The sequence below is a fragment of the Giraffa tippelskirchi genome, chromosome 12, assembly GCF_054371585.1.
Source record: "Giraffa tippelskirchi isolate mGirTip1 chromosome 12, T2T-mGirTip1v1.2.pri, whole genome shotgun sequence".
NCBI classification, from domain to species: Eukaryota; Metazoa; Chordata; class Mammalia; order Artiodactyla; family Giraffidae; genus Giraffa; species Giraffa tippelskirchi.
The window spans coordinates 24,677,865-24,697,889 of record NC_137286.1 but is presented as its reverse complement, the minus strand read 5'-3'; the positions used below and the strand labels follow the sequence as shown (position 1 = coordinate 24,697,889).

General features: G+C 39.6%; 1 protein-coding gene across 5 annotated transcripts in view; it reads left to right on the top strand.

Annotated features, from left to right (window-relative positions):
• Positions 1-20,025, top strand: part of NPAS3 (neuronal PAS domain protein 3) — a 925,755-nt gene that overhangs the window by 387,334 nt on the left and 518,396 nt on the right. The window contains exon 1 of one of the 5 annotated variants that reach the window (XM_081547997.1): positions 11,242-11,330. The exons of the other annotated variants lie outside the window; for them this stretch is intronic. The gene's annotated coding sequence lies outside the window, so the exon portion shown is untranslated. Of the gene's footprint in view, positions 1-11,241; positions 11,331-20,025 lie in introns of those variants that run through there. 5 annotated transcript variants of the gene reach the window in all.

Here is a 20,025-nt window from a genome sequence, read left to right as displayed (position 1 = left end):
TGCCATGCCCTCCTCCAGAGGATCTTCCTGATCCAGGGATCGAACCCAGCTCTCCCACATTGAAGGCAAATTCTTTGCTATCTAAGTCACCAAGGAAGTCCTTCTTCAGTTTAAAAAAAGAATAAAGAAATATAGCCATAAAATATACACCGAGGAAACCAGAATTGAAAGAGACGCGTGTACCCCAATGTTCATCGCAGCACTGTTTACAATAGCCAGGACATGGAAGCAACCTAGATGTCCATCAGCAGACGAATGGATAAGGAAGCTGTGGTTCATATACACAATGGAATATTACTCAGCCATTAAAAAAAATACATTTGAATCGGTTCTACTGAGATGGATGAAACTGGAGCCCATTATACAGAGTGAAGTAAGCCAGAAAGAAAAACAACAATACAGTATACTAATGCATATATATGGAATTTGAAAGATGGTAACGATAACCCTATATGCGAGACAGAATAAGAGACACAGATGCATGGAACAATTTTATGGACTCTGAGGGAGAAGGTGAGGGTGGGACGTTCTGGGAGAATAGCATTGAAACATGTATATTATCATATGTGAAACAGAACACCATTCCATGTTCGATGCATGAGACAAGGGCTCAGGGCCGGGGCAATGGGATGATCCAGAAGGATGGGATGGGGAGGGAGGTGGGTGGGGGGTCCAGGAGGGGGAACACATGTAAACCCATGGCAGATTCATGTCAATGTATGGCAAAAACTATTGCAATGTTGTGAAGTGATTGGCCCCCAACTAAAATAAATAAATTTATTAAAAAAAAAAAAAATGTATGAAAATGTGAAGTTCAGGTGCTTGAAATTATTATTTTCTCAAGCTTACATGTAGAGAATGAAGGGTACAGTATCCATGCCTACATATCTCATTCCTGATGGAGTTGAGAGACGTTAAGTGACGTTTTTAAAAGGGTAGCCTGTGGAAAGCTGAAACGTGGCCCATATCTCTTTCTCAGCTAGTAGTCTCAAACTGTATAATACATGTGTACATGCATGCTAAGTCATGTCCAACTCTTTGTGACTGCATGGACTGCAGCCTACCAGGTTCCGCTGTCCATGGAATTCTCCAGGCAAGAAAACTGAAGTGGGTTGCCATGCCCTCCTCCCGGAGAACTTCCTGACCCAGGGATCTAACCTGCGTATCTTAAGTCTCCCACATTGGCAGTCAGGGTCTTTACATCTTTAAAGAATGGAGCTTAAAGGAGTTATTTATCCTTGATGCCAAATTTCTCTGCATAAGCTATTTCCAAAAAATTACTGGGAGATTTCCTCTGAGGAAAGAGGAGATAGGGGCAGAGAATTGACAAAAATGAGTAAAGAGGAAGACAGACCCTCACATATTGAAGAACAGATTCTGTAGTCCTGGTAACTGGCAGAAATGTTAAGTGCTTTTCACAGGCGACATTCAAACAGATTATCAGATGGCATATTTCGCCCTGTTGTTACTTTAAATGAAGTGACCATGAAATCAACAAATCTGCTGGCAGGCGCCTGTCACTAAGGTAGTTCTTCCTGTCACACAATGCCTCACATAGCAGGTAATGTGTTTTTAAGAGTCAGTCCTGTGTCACCTCATCAAGTCCTTCTTAAAAAGATGGAATAAGATGGATGGTGTTGTCTACCATGGAGCTGACCAAACTTCAGTGGAATGAAATGTACAGTCCACAGAGAAATGCTTCGAGAGAGCAGTGTGGGTCCTAGGAAGAACTGACATCTCTTCCTACCCTCTCATAGGTCTTTGCTTGTGTACTTAGGATCCCTCTGTACTCGGCCTTCTTCCTTAAATTCTAGACTTCAAATGAATTAGGTTAGATTTTGCATTCAGTGATAAGGGCTAGGTGACCTGGGTTTGCACCATCTAAGCATGTGATGCTGCAGAATGCTGCCGTGAAACTGACTTAGCATCTTTGGGATGGACTTGCTTTCCTCTTTAAAAGAGTGAGAGAGAAGTTTATTGAGTCTTAAAGGGTGTCTCAGAGTACTAATGTTGAGGTCTCTTATTGCATTTGGGTATATTCTTTGGAATGTCATCATTGTCCTGTTTCAGCTGTCCTTTGGCAGGATGTTCTTGGTATTTTGAAATGATAAGGGAAGAAAAGAGAAAAGTTAAGAATCCAAATATAAACCATGTACATATTGAAAAGTACATGAACAGTTCAGTAAGCACTCACATCTCAGTTTGCCTACTTATTGACTACAGTTTTTGTTTAATCAAAAGCCCTGTTTATACAAGAATACATTGTGAGTTTGGTTTGGTATATTATTGGTCATAAGTATGATTTTCTCTTAGTAAAGTGTAAAAGCACTAGGTACTCATTAGGTACAGCACTGAACCTATATAACTGAGGTATGTAATTGGAACTCCTGGTGCCATGAAGCAGTAGGTTCTTGAATACTACCAAATTTATATCATCTAGATTCAGTAATTCATCACCAATTCTTGTTGTAGCATCAAAGTCAAAACACCAGAATGTGAACTGAAATGTAGGGACCTTGCTCTTCATGCATGCTTCTATCCCATTCACCCAACTCTTACTGAGTAATTATTATAGCCATGATAGATTTGGATATTAAAAAAAAAAGAAAGAAAACCAATATCTGTATCCCAGAAATTCAGTCTGGTGGTAGAGACACATACATGATTGTTAAGACCCATGAGTAAGTGGAAAGTTGTAACTTAGCCTAAGAGAGAATGGAAGATGTTGTTTGAGAGGATCTTGAAGGATGAACATGAGTTCATCAGGGAGAAGGCAGAGGGAGGGTATATATGCCTAAGTGTGGCAGTGGGGTGGGTCGGATGGGTAAAGGGCTTAATGTTTTGGGGGAAGGCTGAATAATTTGGGTAACACAAGGAAGATTATGTTTCAAAATTGTTATTTTTGAGTGGTTTCAAGAGAGGGAGGCTGCCTTAGAGCAACGTTAACACATTTGATGTGTTGAAACACAGGGGTTAGAACATGTGGCATCACATGGTATCGTTATGGGAGAATGTTGTGCATGCGAGCTCAGTTGCTCAGTTGTGTCCAACTCTTTGTGACCCCGTGGACTGTGGCTCAGACAGTAAAGAATCTGCCTATAATGCAGGAAACCCGGGTGCGATCCCTGGGTTGGGAAAATCCCCTGTAGAAGGAAATGGCAACCCACTCCAGTATTCCTGCCTGGAAAATTCCATGGACAGAGGAGTGTGATGGACTACAGTCCATGGTGTCACAAAGAGTCAGAGACGAGAGCTACTAACACTTTCACTTTCATCACTGACTGTAGCCTGTCACATTCCTCTGTCTATTGAATTCTCCAGGCAAGAATGCTAGAGTGGGTTGACATTCCATCTCTAGGGAATCTTCCTGATCCAGGGATCGAACCTGGGTCTCCTGCATCGTCTGCATTGGCAGAAGCATTCTTTACCACTGAGCCACCTGGGAAACCCAGGGGAGAATGTGGAACTATTAAGAAATCAATCAGAGGTCTCTTCAGATAAGAAACGTTTTAAGAAAATTTATGTAATTATTATTTATTGTTAAAATTGCTACTACTATTATGTAATTTCCCATTTATTTCTGTTTTCTTAGCTATGTCTCAATTTCCATGGATGGATTTCTTGATGTTCTTCCCCAGGTTGCGTTTGTAATGAGACTTGCAGTTTTCTTCACACTTCCTTACAGCTTGGTTGATAAAAATCACAATTATTTGTGTGTATGTGTGTGAAATATTCTGCTAGATAATCACACCTGTGGGCTCTTGTAACAACAGGAATAATGTGTTTTTTTTCCCTAAATGGCTATATTCTAATTACTACTTGGATTAAAAAATTGCAACATTTGAGTTGGCATTTTTACTGCTTAAAGATTTTGACCATAGAAATATTATTTGTAATTTTAAATTACCTGATCATGTCTTCAGTATTATTTTTGATATGTATTACACATTATGAAGTAGGTTGACAAGTTTATTTTCTTTATGGTGTGGTTATTGATTCTCCCAGGCTTTGAAGTGAAACTCTGTACTTGAATGTATGTGGGATAATTATGTTTCTCAGTTGTTGTGAGGACGATTGAAACAAAGTCAAGTGAAGCACAAAAGCCTTAGATACATACATACGCAACTTTGGGAGGAGGGGTAGGAGAAGCTATTCATAATTTTATTAACTCATAGACATTTGAGTTTATGATTTCCTATTATTAGTCATTATACATAGGATTATGGTAGTTGGTTCTTTAATTACAGCATCCATTTAGAATATTCTAGTGTCTTAATGTGTTTTTTGGGAATTGTGGAACTTGCTTTTCCTATCCTGAAATGAGCTCATGAAAATGCATGAATGCTCTTGTCATTCGAGGTGGCAGGGGGTGTTTTTGGCAGTACAATAAGTTTTTCCCTATAAAGAATAGCTAGGATGTAGCAGTGGAGTGTCGGAATGCATGGAGATCAGATTAAATGGCTTTGAATTAGTATCTCTATGGGTTTTATATCTCAAAGTCAAAATAGTCATTCTCATCAGATAAAAATATTCTTGACTAGAGAAACTCTGATCCAGAAACAATCTATCATTTGAGTCCCCTGATTGTAATATGAATGGATATTCAAGTTCTAACATACTGAGAGTTAATGCTGTATCCCAGTGGTTTATTGAATCACAGTGCCATCTAAAGCGATCCTCTAAGAGGAAAACGAGTCAGAGTAAGTATTTAGGTACCAACTACCAGGACGCCTCTGTGTAGCACAATTCCTGATGGTAGAATTTGTAAATGAAGTTTCTGTTCAGCTCCTCATCCAGGCAGTGTTAGTTCCTGAAGTACAAAAGGCTTTGCTATAGGATACTCTTATCTATGGACATGAACTTGAGCAAACTCCAGGAGATGGTGGAGGACAGGGTAGCCTGACCTGCTGCAGTCCATGGGGTCACAAAGAGTCAGACATGACTTAGTGACTGAACAACAACTCTTATCTTTAAGGTCCTGTGAATATAAAATGATGTCAGTATTGTAAAAAATTCAGTGTATATGCCTGCCATCAGTAGCTGTGACATCAATAGGTATTTACAACTAAAGGGCCAGTTATAATTACTTGATATGATCCCTGCCATTACTTACTTTAAGTCATCAGAACTTTAAACTTGAAATGCTCCACTATGGCAATCTTTCGGGATTACTTTAAGTGATGAATGATGACTAGAGGCATTGTACTAAAGAATCATGCCCATTTTTTGACTTTGGAAACTAGGAATCTCTATAATTGGGATATGATATTTTTATTTAAGTGTTCCTGTGGATCATATTTGATATATTTAAAGCATTGTTTCTCTTTTACCTTTCAAACATTACCTGTAATTTGTTGAACTCTATTCAGAGTCTATAGAGGCACTGTTTCCAATATATATAGCCTGACGTACCACATTTTTCTTGTTGTTGATTTATGTTATTTGACTATTTCCTGACTTTTTTGTTCCCCTTGGGTCTCAAAATGTTATATATGGCATTATTTGACTGAACCTAGTAGACCACTTTAAAAATAAGTGTCTGACTATAGATTCTTAGGTGATAAGAGATAAAATCTTAGGCAAATTCAAACAGTGTATCCAAACATGGCATATAAACTTAGTGACAATCAGATACAAAGTATATCCATTTTGGTATAAATGTTTGTTTTAAATAACAGATCTCCAAAACCTAAGTTATTTTTATGTAGTGTAAATAACAAGGCTTTTGAATTGCACTGAACTGAGTTCAAGTATTAGATCTTTTCTTTATTGGGTGTCAGTGCAAGAATCTTTGACCTTCAGTGTCTCCTCTGTGAAATGATACTTGTGTCTGTATGTAAGATTGGGATAAGAATTAGAAATAACAGAAGTGCCTGATGCATACTGAGAATCAATACATGGTGGTGGTGGTTATTATTATTTAAAATTACCCCTTCCCATTGGCCTCTGAATGTACAAACATACTCTAATTGGATGATAGAATATTACCTACATGTAGCATATTATCTGTATATATAATGAATGGTATATCTGCAGCAGAATATTAAAAACACATTGAATGGAATATGGAACTTCTGTGCTAGCACAATTTGAATGACAAGGAAACATTCTAACTTTACTGTTTAACCTTTAGCAAAATCTGACCTGGTTTGCTCATAAACTCAAGCCTAATTTGTGGCAAAAGAAAGCTTTCTTTTAAAAAAATGAAGCAATAAAAATAATATTTTATGCATTAATTTTAATCATCTTTGCCAGCCAATAGCAGCCATATTTATTAAAGGCTAATAAAAAAATAGAAACCCATCCATACTTTAATGAAGTTTATAATCTGCTTATAGAGAACAGTATTCATTAAAGATCTAAATAAAAATTGATAGCACCAAATGGCAAGATGAAATGATGAAAAACTATATGTGTAAATGCTAAAGGGATATGGAGAATGAGCAGTAGTTTAGTGTTGAAATGCTTCTTGGAGGACATAATTGGAATTATTAGCAGATTGGAAAGGAGTTAAAGGGTGGGGTAAGGAGTAGAGATCCACAATCAAGTGAGAGTAAGAGTTGGTCAAAGAAACTTGGATTTTGAATTTTGTTGAGAATTCCGTTAGTGAAAAATGTGCATGAGATTTATTAGTTTCAGATTTCCCAACTGTAACAGAGCTGTTTTGGTACCAGTACTGATTAAAGGTCCCAGTTGGTGACAATGTCTGGTTTATTCATTTATAACCTCAATGTGGAACAAGTATCTCAGAAAAGTTAAAATTGCAACTTCTTCTGCAATTTTGCAGGACACATTCATGTGAGAAATAATCTCTTATATGTTGTCTCACTTTTTCCTTCTATTTTGTCTTTTAAGTAGAATTAGTGATTCTTGGAGAAGGCAATGGCACCCCACTCCAGTACTCTTGCCTGGAAAATCCCATGGATGGAGGAGCCTGGTAGGCTGCAGTCCATGGGGTCGCTAAGAGTCGGACCAGCCTGAGCGACTTCACTTTCACTTTTCACTTTCATGCACTGGAGAAGGAAATGGCAACCCACTCCAGTGTTTTTGCCTGGAGAATCCCAGGGATGGCGGAGCCTGGTGGGCTGCCGTCTATGGGGTCGCACAGAGTTGGACACGACTGAAGCGACTTAGCAGCAGCAGCAGCAGTGATTCTCAGAATCATCTGAAAGAAAGAAGCTCACTGAGCATTGAATATGCATGTTACCTTAATTGCCAAATTGTGCCTCAAATTTTAGGTCAGCAATTTAAAATTTGTACAACAGGTTTGGTATGAATGAAGTCAATAGATTTTTCTCATGCATGGCTTATGTATTGAGTGCTTTCCTGAAATATATATCATCCTGCAAGTGGAAAATGTATTGATCAACAATTGATGGATTTCTTTTTCTAGTGCTACCTGGGTTTAGCTGTGTGAAGTAGATCACATGAGGGCCAGGGTGGTAATACACAATCTTGCAGACTCAAAGAGGCTCTCGCCCTGCAGAATCATGAACTCGGATTTTCTCTCTTGAGATATTGCTTTTAAGCCCCAAATAATTTCCCGTTGGCTCTGAACAAACATTAGCATAGGGGAATCTATACTAGTTTGCATGACTGTTCTAGTCACAGTGTTGATTAATAAAGTAAATTCAATCCATTTTACATCATACAAGCTCTTGCATTGTTTCTCATCTGAATTGTCAAATGTCATGAATAGAGGCAATCTAATCCTGAACTATCACTAGAAATAGTTTCAGGGTATCTTGTGCATGTTTAGCATAAAGAAACCATGTCATGTACTCTTAGAAGGGATTTTAGAGGTCAGTTGCTTCCTGTCTAATCTAAAACAGGAAGTCCCTCTTCAGTACCCCAGGAACAAGCCAGAAGGGCAGATATTGACTCAGTCTGAGGGACAGCAGTCACACCAAGACCTCAGAACTGGGGAAACTGAGCTGTGATATGCTTATTCAAGCAGAACTTGAATAAGTGGATGAGAAAGTTTGATTAGGTACCTTCTACAGTTCTTTCTAAAATTCCGTAAAATCTTGTGCATTCCAGTTTAACCAGATTTCAGGTTTTGTATAGGTGTAAGTGGGGAAAAAAGAATGCAAACCTTCCTGGAGAATTTAAGCAAATCAAGTTACACTGAAAAAGAAAGCGTACTAATGAAAAGGTTAGCTTTCCATTTTAAGAAGATCTGAAAATGACAAGAGAGGAATATAGCAAATGGCTATTCAGTACTGTTGATGATAAAGCAACATGAGTTTGCTCCATGGCAGAAACATTTCATCACAGCAGTCAAAGTGTTCTGAGACCATAGACTCTCTGTTAGGCACTGTGCTGAGTGCTTTTGCTGTGTTATTTTCTTAAGTGTTCCCAACATCTCCATGAGGTAGATGTGTTGTTATTACCCTGTTTTATAGATGATGAAACCAAGGCTTAGCAAAGCTAAGTAGCTTGTTTGAAGTCATACATTCAGTGAATGGAAAAGCTAGAATACAAACCAGAGTATCACCTAACAGCTGCTATATAGTATGAACCTTTAACCAGTAAAAGGAAAGACTTATGTAGCTTATAACCATCATTGGTCAATCGCACGTGTTGAAGTGCTTAGGAATATAATGTCTTCCCCTATGATCCAGCAGTTCCTCCTTAGTGTATATACCCAAAAGAGTTGAAAGCAGAGTCTCAAAGAGATTTGTACACCTCTGTTCATAGCAGCATTTTTCACAGTAGCTAACAGGTGAAAACAACAGATGAATGACTAAATAAATGTGTATACATACAGGGGACTATTACTCTGCCTTAAAAGGAAGGAAATTCTGACAAATGTTGCAGCGTGGATGAACCTTGAGGTCATTATGCTAAACGAAATAAGTCAGTCATAAAAAGACAAATGTAGTATGATTTCACTTAGGTACCTAAAGTAGTCAGTTTAATAGGGACAGGAAATGGAGTGGTAATTGCCAGGGGAATAGGGAGTTATTGTTTAATGGGCATAGAATTTCAGTTTTGGAAGATAATAATCTTGAGAGTAAATGCACCATGACATAATGTGTTTACTACTGGAATGTGCACTTAAAATGGTCAAGATGGTAAATTTTATGCTATATATGCCTTATCACAATTTTTAAAAAGTGTCATGATGTCTACTGTGTATCTCCAAATGTTCCCCAAAACTATATATGTGCATGTTTATAGATTGAGCCACAATTAGCAAATATTAACAATTGTTGAATTTAGGGAGAAATTATATGGATATCTACTATTGTTTTAACTTGTATGTATGTTTGAAAGTTTTGTAATAGTTGAAAGAAGTGTAAAGTTATGAGTAACAAAAATGATTCCATACTTACTTAATATTTAAAATATTAACCAAATCTCCTTTAAGTTACAACTTAAATCTGATATCTTCTAACACATTTTTAACTGTTCAAAGTCCTACAGACTTCTCTGGAGCTATATCCTCCAATTTTTTTTTATGTGGCTGTTTTAGTTATCTACTGCTGTATACCAGTTGGGGCCCCCAAATAAGTAGCTTCCAATAAGAATGAATTAATATTGCTCATGAGTCTGTGGATTGCTAGAGAGTTTTCCTTCTGGTCTCACCTGAGATTGTGTGTCACCAATCACCTGGCACACGGGCATAGGCTGTCAGAGTGTTGGGTTTTCTTGCATGTGGCTTTGCTACATGGTTAGTACAGGCTGCAGTGGGTCTCAGGCTGGTGACATTTCTTACATGGCAGCTAGGCATCATGAGAGCAAACATGGTAGTTACCCAGCTACTTAACAGCTGGGCAGAAAAGTTAACAGCATTACTTCTGCCTCTTCCTATTGATGAAAGCAAGCTGCAAGGCCATCCTCGATTCAAGGGAAGGTGAAATAGACGCTACCTGTTTTTACCTTCTTTGCTGCTATTCCCACCTACTCATGGGAGAAGCAGCAAAGGATTTATGGCCACCTTTAATCTACCACAACATTGAAAACCATTCAGTCTCTCACACTGTGGTTTAGATTCTGCATTAATGATTAAGAGGCAGTCTTGCTCTCTTTCATAGCACAGTTCAATCCTGAGAAGGAAGAAGGGAGAGGAAACTGACATGGATTAAGTAACCATGGGAGGCACAGTGCTAGTTCCCTGTCCTGCACAAAAAATTCTAGGGTAGCACTTACTATCTGTGTTTTACAGGTGAGGTAGCTGAGGCTCTACCTGGTTAAGAAGCTGCTGACTCAAAGTGTGAAAAGTAGAGAAATTCAGCCCCAATTCTGCTTTGCACTTTACTCTTTCCTAGATGCTTCATATGCAAAATAAAACAGAAAATCAGCCTCATCAATTTCTAAGATCCTTTCTAGTTGTGCCAGGATGTTGATCCGATGTTATATAATGAGTGCATTATACTATGAAGCCCTGCTCCTTCCAGCCTCTGCTTTTCCCCTTCTATACCATCAATATACAGCTTCCTCTAAGATCCTTAGGGATGTCATTCAATGTTTGATCTCCATGTCTTCACTATAGCTTGGGTATGCTCCAGCCCACCTACGTTCTCATCTTTCAGGGTCTAGCTGTGTAACGTCCTTGGTAAAATGTCATCTCCCAGGCCTGCTTTCCTATGCACCTCAGCACACTTTGTGAAATCCTGCAATGCAGTGGTTCTCAGCGAGGCCCAGTTTTGCCCCCAGGAGATGGTTAGCCAATGTTTGGGGACATTTGAGGTTTTCACAACTTGGGGCATGTTGCTGGAATCTAGTGGGCAGAGGCCAGAGATGCTGCTAAACATCCAGTAATTCACAGAACTCCCCTGCCACATACACATACACACAGGACTCCCCCACACACATACAGCAAAGAATTATCTGGCTCAAAATGTCCGTAAGTGCCAAGGTTGAGAAACTTGACACAGAGCATCTTGTCACATTGACTTGTTAATTGCTTGCATGTCTCCTACTCCTGATTAATTATGAGTTTTTGTGAACATGTTTTATTTTCAATTATTGTACCACCAGTACATGACACATGGTAGGCACTCAGTGAATGTGTTCTGATCGGATGAATCAAACCCAGAATGTGACCAAAGCCTTAGGGAAGTGTAACTATAAGGGGGTGGCACTTAAGGGAAGAGATTTCTTCCCACTGTGACTGGTTAACCGGGAAGGATTTTGTAGAGAAGGTGGGGTCAGAGAAGTCAGAAGTCATCAAAGGAATAATAGGTTGCTGAGCAACAGAAGAGCACTTGAGGGAGAGGGAACAGTGCAAACAGCACAGGGGAGAAAGAGAAGCACCGTGCGCTGAGGAAAGAGGGTTGTGCAGTGCGACTGGAACACTGGATGTGTAAGGAAAGAGTCACAAAGTAAGACCTAGGGCTGGGAAGTTTTGGCTTGGAATGACTGCCTAGAGAATACATTTCAGTCATCAGTAAGGACACTTAGAATGTTTTGATTGGAAAGGAGGTTTAGTGTTGTTCTTAGGAAGATTGATCTGGTAACAGGGTGTCAGAAAAAAGAGAAATACAGATTCATTGAGCAATCGTTGCTCTTGTTCAGATAACGAGTATCTCCTCAGAGATGATGCCGTTGGAGGCAAAAAAGAGAAGTGGACACACGACGTGATTTGGCACCCCGAGTAGATGGCAAGCTAGGTGAGGACGGGAACTGTGACGTTTACATCTGTGTCACACACGGCACTTCACCTGGCAGAGGAAGCACACGGAATACATAGTCAGTACATGCATGAGCCAGATGTACTCCATTGAGACCAATTTCCACATATAATTGGGGAAACTAATTTCATTTCTTTCTGGAAAAGAAAACAGAGTTGCTGATTGGTGTTTTGTTCAATGCTTGATCAACGGTAGGATAGGTGGCCAGTGTGCAAATGTCAAACCAGGAGAGGAAACCACAGTTCGTAGGATTGAATCAAGACAGGCTAGACCATCCTTTAGCTTCTCCAGCTGGCATCTCCACACTGACGGTGCTTCTTGTCCTGCTCACCGTGGACACATGCAGAAACCCGCAGAGAACGTCACCCCTCCAAGTGACGAGTGATGGGCAGCACCATGCGAAGATGAGTTTCTCTAACCTTCGTGTGTTTACTCTGTTATCAGGGTTTTGCACACCTCCCCTAGGGTGGAAGAGGTAATTAAATTTTAGTATAAAAGACTTCCTACCAGACATCAGGCTTCATGGGGGAATAAAAGTAAATAATAGACAGCAGGAACTATCAACCAGTGATTAGAGCTCGTCCTGCTTAATTAGTTCAAAATAACTTCAAGGCAAGATTGTGGAGATTTGTAGATACTCGAGAGTTGACCAACACAGGATGGGATTCAAAATTAGATAGATTAAGAGGTAGTCTGGGCTGGGAAACAGTGGGAAATAGAGTGGGCTATCATTTTGGCTTTTTCACTGACTCCTGAGGTAACCTGTGTAAGGCACACCTTTATTCAGATTCTCCAGTTTCATTAAAAATAAGAGTAGAACAATGTGGTCCTTACACTCTGCTTGGGAGAATTTGGGGGTTGATATGATTCATGTTCATAGACATAATAACAGCAGAAAGAGGGTATGAGTATTGAAGCCAGATTGTCTGGGTTTGAAGCTTAGCTTCATCACATCCTAGACAGATGACCCTGAGCAGCAGATCTGTCAGTCCTCTGCCTCAATTCCTTAACTGTAAGAGGGAGATAATGATTGACCCGTCCCCTCTGTGTGCGGTAATAGGCTAATACATGTAAAGCTCTTACAAGATGGCTGAACACAAAGTAGGTGCTCAGTACATTGAAGTCCTTGCTATTAATCACTATTACTGTCTTTATTTTGAGCTTCCCGGATGGTGCTAGTGGTAAAGAACCCGCCTGCCAATGCAGGAGACATAAGAGATGCAGGTTTGATCCCTTGGTTGGAAAGGTCCCCTGGAGGAGGGCATGGCAACCCACTCCAGTTTCTTGCCTGGAGACTTCCATGGACAGGGGAGCCTGGCGGGCTATAGTCCATGGGGTCACAAAAAGTCAAACATGACTGAAGCAACTTAGCACACAGCTGCTGCTGCTGCTGCTAAGTCGCTTCAGTTGTATCCGATTCTGTGCGACCCCATAGACGGCAGCCCACCAGGCTCCGCTGTCCCTGGGATTCTCCAGGCAAGAATACTGGAGTGAGTTGTCATTTCCTTCTCCAGTGCATGAAAGGGAAAAGTGAAAGTGAAGTCACTCAGTCGGATCCAACTCTTAGTGACCCCATGGACTGGAGCCTACCAGGCTCCTCCATCCATGGGATTTTCCAGGCAAGAGTACTGGAGTGGGATGCTGTTGCCTTCTCCGTAGCACAGAGCATCTTTATTTTATTATATCTTTAGTGGATGTTTCATACATTAGTCAGTATATAAATAATTTTATTCAATAACTGGAATGTCGTTAAGGCACAGCAAACCCCAGCACCAATACTAGTCTTACAAACAAAAATTATGTGATAAGCCTTGAGAAATCAGTAGGATTTAGACAAGTAAGAGAGAGCAGGAATTCCAGAAACAACTGACAAACCGGTGAGAATGGAGATTGGGCCAGTTGGGTTTGGTGAGGGGGCAAGGAGCCTGGCTTTGCCAAAGAAGGGGTTGCTTTGCAGAGTAGTGGGAAATAGAAGCCCTCAGAGCCAAGGATGTTAGGCTTCCTAGCGGCTCTCCAGTATAGTGATGTGGAAGTATAGAGACTGGGCTAAAGGTGAATAGATTAAATTGTACCAAGAGTGATGAAAATTACTGGCAGTGATAAAAATCAAGATGTCTCTCAGTGAGTTGCAGTACCAGCAGAGTTTGAGGCTGAGGAAAGCTTCTGACTCCCACTGCCAGTGACTAAATGCATCTGCCTAAACTGATGCTGTCATAGTAATGGAACCATACTGGTTGGCTTCGGATTTTAGTCTATAAATTGGCTGCCAGATTGTAAGTGTGGTATTCATATCTCCTTTTTGCATTCTGAAGGAGCCATTATGTCCTTGGTAAGTATACAGTATAACTATGTGTATATAATATGCATACGTATACATATACAAAGTGCCAATTTTTTAAAACAAAATTTTAAAGAAGGCTGTTTGTCATTGAGGCTCTCTCATCCTTCCTTGGCCTTTTGCTAAACATTTTGTCTTTTTACTCCCATTACCATAGCCCTGTGGTCTCTGCCTGTGTTCAACAAATTCTAACTAAAAGTTCCTTTAAGCCATTAATACTTGGTGGGTAAAACTATAATAGGTGAAATTGAAAACATAAAGCTGCATAGATCCAAGTGAATAACTCGCTGCTGGTGAAATTTCAGGTTGTAGAAGAAGTATTTTGGATGAGACACCCTTGATTCAGGCAATATTCTATTCTGACCATGGAAAGATAGGTGCTTTCTGCCTATATGTATATCTGACCTACATAATAAAAATCATCAGAGATTTTTCTGACTTGTTCATTTGCTCAGTCGTGACTGACTCTTGTGACCACATGGACTGCAGCAAGCCAGGCTTCCCTGTTCTTCGCTATCTCCTGGAGTTTGCTTGAATTTATGTCTGTTGAGTTGATGATGCCATCCATCTCATCCTCTGTTTGCCCCCTTCTCCTCCTGCCCTTAATCTTTCCCAGCATCAGGGTCTTTTCCAGTGAGTCGGCTCTTTGCATCAGGTGGCCAGAGTATTATAGCTTCAGCTTCAGCATCAGTCCTTCCAGTGAATGTTCAGGGTTGATTTCCTTTAGAATGGACTTGTTTGATCCCCTTGCTGTCCAAGGGACACTTATGAGTTTTCTCCAGCACCACAGCTTGAAAGAATCAATTCTTTGGTGTTCAGCCTTCTTTATAGTCCAACTCGCACATCCATACATGACTACTGGAAAAACCAGCTCTCATTTATCTCTACTAAAACTACATCCTCAAAGACAGGTGCTGTGTCTTATTCTTCTGTGTTTGCCTGGCTTATAATAGCACCTGGTACATATACGTGCTTAATAATTATTTGTTGATGGAATGCTTTCATAATGCATCAGGGTCCCCAAAGCTATTTACCCCAAATTCCCCCTCTGGATCTGTCTTTTTAAATAAAATAACCTAATGGACTGTGAGTTAATATCTCATTTATCTGCATATTCCATCCACACCCTTTGTACATCCCCTTCCACCCTTGCAGAGTGTTCATTAATGTTTGTGAAGAAAGGAAGAAATAAATAACTTGGCAATGAGAATAAGCCGTTGGCCCCGTGTTGAGTGTCGTCTTGGTATTCTGAGAAAAGTGATCGGCTGCTGAATATTAAGAATGTCAAGTAAGTAGCAGAGGGACATTTTTCCTGAAATATTCAGATCAGTCTCAAACAACTTTTTACCTCTTTCCTCTTAGGTGCTGAATACAAAGTTTTGTTTGAGAAATAAACAGTTGTTAAGCTGTTATGTGTTACCATGGAAGGTGGTAACACTTTAATATGCTTTGCTGTTTGTAGGCTTTTAATGCAGCATCACTATATGAGGAATTGTGTAGATGTGGGCACTTAGAATCAGGGTAAAGGGAGTGAGGAGACGTATTCTTAGGATGCAAGTGTCATTTGCTGTATCCCTGCTCAGGATCATTCCCAAAGTGTAGGAACAACTACGGGGAGAAAAGTTTGTGACTCAGTTTGAATGAATAATTAGTACTGTATTAATTTGGGGGGCAAAAGGCTTATGCAGATGTTTAGTAAAATTTAAGAATGCGATGGTGTAATAAATTATTCTAGGATAAATTTTCCGCCTCTTCTCAAGACAGGTAAAAGTTCCCTTCTTTCTGTGTAAAGCCTAGTATCCAATTCTGATTTAATATTACCACTCTGTTTTTGTAATTAAAACATCATTTATACTGAGAATAATTAAGACAACTGTACATTTGATTTTAAAATCAGTTTTGAGTATTGTGCCTTGTCAAGCTACAAGAATGGTTCCTGCAGCTTTTACAACGTAGCATTAAGAAGCAGACAGTGACCGCAGGCACCTGAGTGGAAGGTTTGACAGTTTGATAAATTAGGAATGACACTTGCCAAAATGGCTGTCCTTCCTGCAGTCTGCCAGTGGAGCATTTGCACACTGTTAATTGAATTGGCAATTTGTGTAACAGTGCCTGCCCCTGAGCTTTTGTAACGCCGGATCTGCCATTTAACTCTGATAATCCAGGACTTGGGAATAAGGACGAAAAGCTTCACATGATATTACTGCAGATTTAAAATGACAGTCGGGGACCTTGTTGCCAATTTCCCATTAAATGAGAAATAATTAACAATAGCAATAACAAAGTCTTATAAAGCTGGAAAGTTAAATTGACTTTTCAGCACTAGTATCGTACAAAATTGCTTCTAGTATGATTATTGGATTGCCCTTTCAAGATTATATACCCTAAATAGTTTCATATGATGAACAAAACATGGGACATTTTGTAAGCTAATCTGTTTGATTGTTGTGAAAATCTTCTGATTATCTATAAGGATTGTATCATCATTAAGAATTTGCTTTATGCTATAGAATTTCATAGAGATAGAGACCTTAATGAAATAACAGATTATTATTTCCTTAATCTTGCTAGTAATTTATGAGAGCTACAACAAAATGTTGAACTACAGCTAGATAATGTCAACTATAAGTATTTATAGAGTACTATATGCGACTTTCTTGGATGTCCTCCTTTGATGCTTCTCAGAGTTTTAAGAACTCTTGAGTAATTTTTGGTGTGTGTTTGAACAGTGGTTTGTATTTGGAACAATGGTTTAGAACAATACCAATTCCTGGCACAGGGTTCTTCTTAAAATTGCAAAAGATGTTAATTTTCTATGAATTTCAGACTCATGGAAGTTTAGGTCTCACTGTTACTATCTGTTTAGTTCTAAAGTTCAGGTCTTTTGGGGTGGTATTGAGTTAGTCATGTCAGCATGGACTAGAGTGGTTCTTACCTGATACCCTCTGAATGGCCATATCCAATGGGTACAGTCAGCATTTGCGGTTAAATATTTTGACTGCCACCACTGTTGATCATATACTGGTATGTTGACATTTGATAGGTAAGGAGTGGGCTCTAAAACAGCTAGAAGAGTTTTAGGAACCAAGTTGATGGCAAAAGATGATCCTTTTTCAAATTTTAGGTCATTTTTATTATAGACTTTCATTTCACAATGGGATATTCAGGATATTCAAGAATAGGATAGAATCTTCTGTTTTTTGTTTTTGTTTTTTTAACTGTGGTTAGGAAATAAGATAGTCTTGCTGTGTTTTTTGAGTTTGCATTTTTTTTTACTAATTAGTGCATTTCATTGATTTAAAGTGAGGACAGAATGTAGGAATGGAAACGTCCAGATAGAGTGGGGAAAAGAACCTGTCATCCTGATGGAGATCTGGGCTTTTCTATGTAGAGGTTATATTTGAAGCCTGAAGCTGTGGTGACTACCAGGGAAAAACAGAGAGAGAAAGAGTGTTCTGAGCATTAACAACTTAGGCTTAGGAGGGGGGCAGAAGTCTATGAAGGAAACCATAAATACAGAAGAATAGAGGAGAGAACAGGGGTGGAATGAGGTGAAAATGAACTTTAAAACAAAGAGCACAGTATGTGGACTCATGGCGCCTGGGTATTTTTAACACCTCAGTGCTATAAAATTTGGCAAGTCAGAAAGACTCCTGAATTTCCATCTCTTCACTGAGAAATGGGGATAAATAAATGCCTGTTTTTACCTCATGAGGGTTTTTTGGTATGAAAATTAATTGGATTATTTTATGTGAAAACAGTTTGCAAATTATATGAAAATACAATCTGTTAATAAAAGTAGCAGTATAGTAAGAGCATAACTTAGAGGGAGAAGTGGTCAGAGCTTTTAAAAGCTGTGGAACTCTGAAGGAAAAGGAAGAGGAGGGATGCCCGTGGAGGATGGGAACATGTTCTTCTGAGCCACGTAGAGAGTTTGATGTTCATACAGTGGTGAGGACAGATGGCAGGGTGCAGAGCTTACAGAGAGACCAAGTTTGTAAAGAAATGCAGTAGCAGGTGTATATGTTAAGGTGGTGGTGGAGCTGCCTGTTATTCCCAGAATGATGGGGATGTGTGTGCAAAGGACTGATGAGTGTTACAAAACAGGAGAGTAACTTGGCATGAAAATTACTGCATTTCCACACTTCAAAATGCCTCAAATTGAAAACATATCTTGTAATTGATGTATATGCTTAGTATGATGATTTTTCTTTTTTTTTTTCCCCAGGAGAACTGATAGTAAACTGATGACATATTTAAAAATTAATGGCAGTTTAAGATTGTTGCAGTTTGGCAAAATGTTACTATGAATATAGCTTGCTGGTGGCCGACTTTGGCATGCTTAATCATTAAAATATTTGAAAGATTTCTGTACCTGTCCTCATCCAATATTAGGACATGATTTTATTGATCATTTGTTGAGTACAAATTACATTCAGTGCTTATGGTATATTAGACACTCTACTGGGGTATTGTATACATAATGTCATTTAATTCTCAAAGTCATACTAGGAATTAGGTACCGTTTTTAGCCCCCTGCATTATATGTGAGAAAACTGAGGCTTAGATTAGAGGCTATGTTACTTAAAATCCTGGCTTGCTGTAAATCTGATGCTAAGTTAGATGCTATTGAAAAATCAAAGGTACACACGAAGTGCTTTGTTCCTCTGGGTTACAGCATAGGAAAGCTAAAGCACATATTCAGAAAACAACCATGTAAGGGAAGACACACTACAAGTACTGTCAATAGCACAACAAAGGCACAGGCAGGCTAGAAGGATTCCATGAAGAGAGACATTATTTCCAACTAGGAAATGAGGGCGAGTTTCCTCATGGACAGCAGTAATATTTGAACAAGTAGAGATGAAGAGTTGGTAACACAAGCAGAAAGAACCGGGTGAGTGAAAGAAATGGAAGCTTCCAAACAGCATGTGTGTTGAGGAAATACTAAGTTACCAGGGTTAACTGGACTGGAGTGTGCTTGAAGAGGAATCAGTTCAGTTCAGTTCAGTTCAGTCGAGTCCGACTCTTTGCGACCCCATGAACCGCAGCACGCCAGGCCTCTCTGTCCATCACCAACTCCCGGAGTCTATCCAAACCCATGTCCACTGAGTCGGTGATGTCATCCAACCATCTCATCCTCTGTCGTCCCTTTCTCCTCCTGCCCTCAATCTTTCCCAGCATCAGGGTCTTCTCAAATGAGTCAGCTCTTCACATCAGGCGGCCAAAGTATTGGAGTTTCAGCTTCAACATCAATTCTTCCAATGAACACCCAGGACTGATCTCCTTTAGGATGGACTGGTTGGATCTCCTTGCAGTCCAAGGGACTCTCAAGAGGCTTCTCCAACACCACAGTTCAAAAACATCAATTCTTCGGCACTCAGCTTTCTTTGTAGTCCAACTCTACATCCATACATGACTATTGGAAAAACCATAGCCTTGACTAGACGGACCTTTGTTGACAAAGTAATGTCTGCTTTTTAATATGCTGTCCGGTTGGTCATAACTTTCCTTCCAAGGAGTAAGCGTCTTTTAATTTCATGGCTGCAATCACCATCTGCAGTGATTTTGGAGCTCAGAAAAATAAAGTCAGCCACCTTTTCCACTGTTTCCCCATCTATTTGCCATAAAGTGATGGGACCAGATACCATGATCTTAATTTTCTGAATGTTGAGCTTTAAGCCAACTTTTTCACTCTCCTTTTTCACTTTCATCAAAAGGCTCTTTAGTTCTTCTTCGCTTTCTGCCGTAAGGGTGGTGTCATCTGCATATCTTAGGTTATTGATATTTCTCCCAGCAATCTTGATTCCAGCTTGTGTTTCCTCCAGCCCAGCATTTCTCATGATGTACTCTGCATCTAAGTTAAATAAGCAGGGTGACAATATACAGCCTTGACGTACTCCTTTTCCTGTTTGGAACCATTCTGTTGTTCCATGTCCAGTTCTAACTGTTGCTTCCTGACCTGCATACAGGAATAGTGAGAAATGAAGGCAAAATATTCAGTGCATTTCCAAAGGACACCACTCAGTGTTTTGTTCATATACTTAC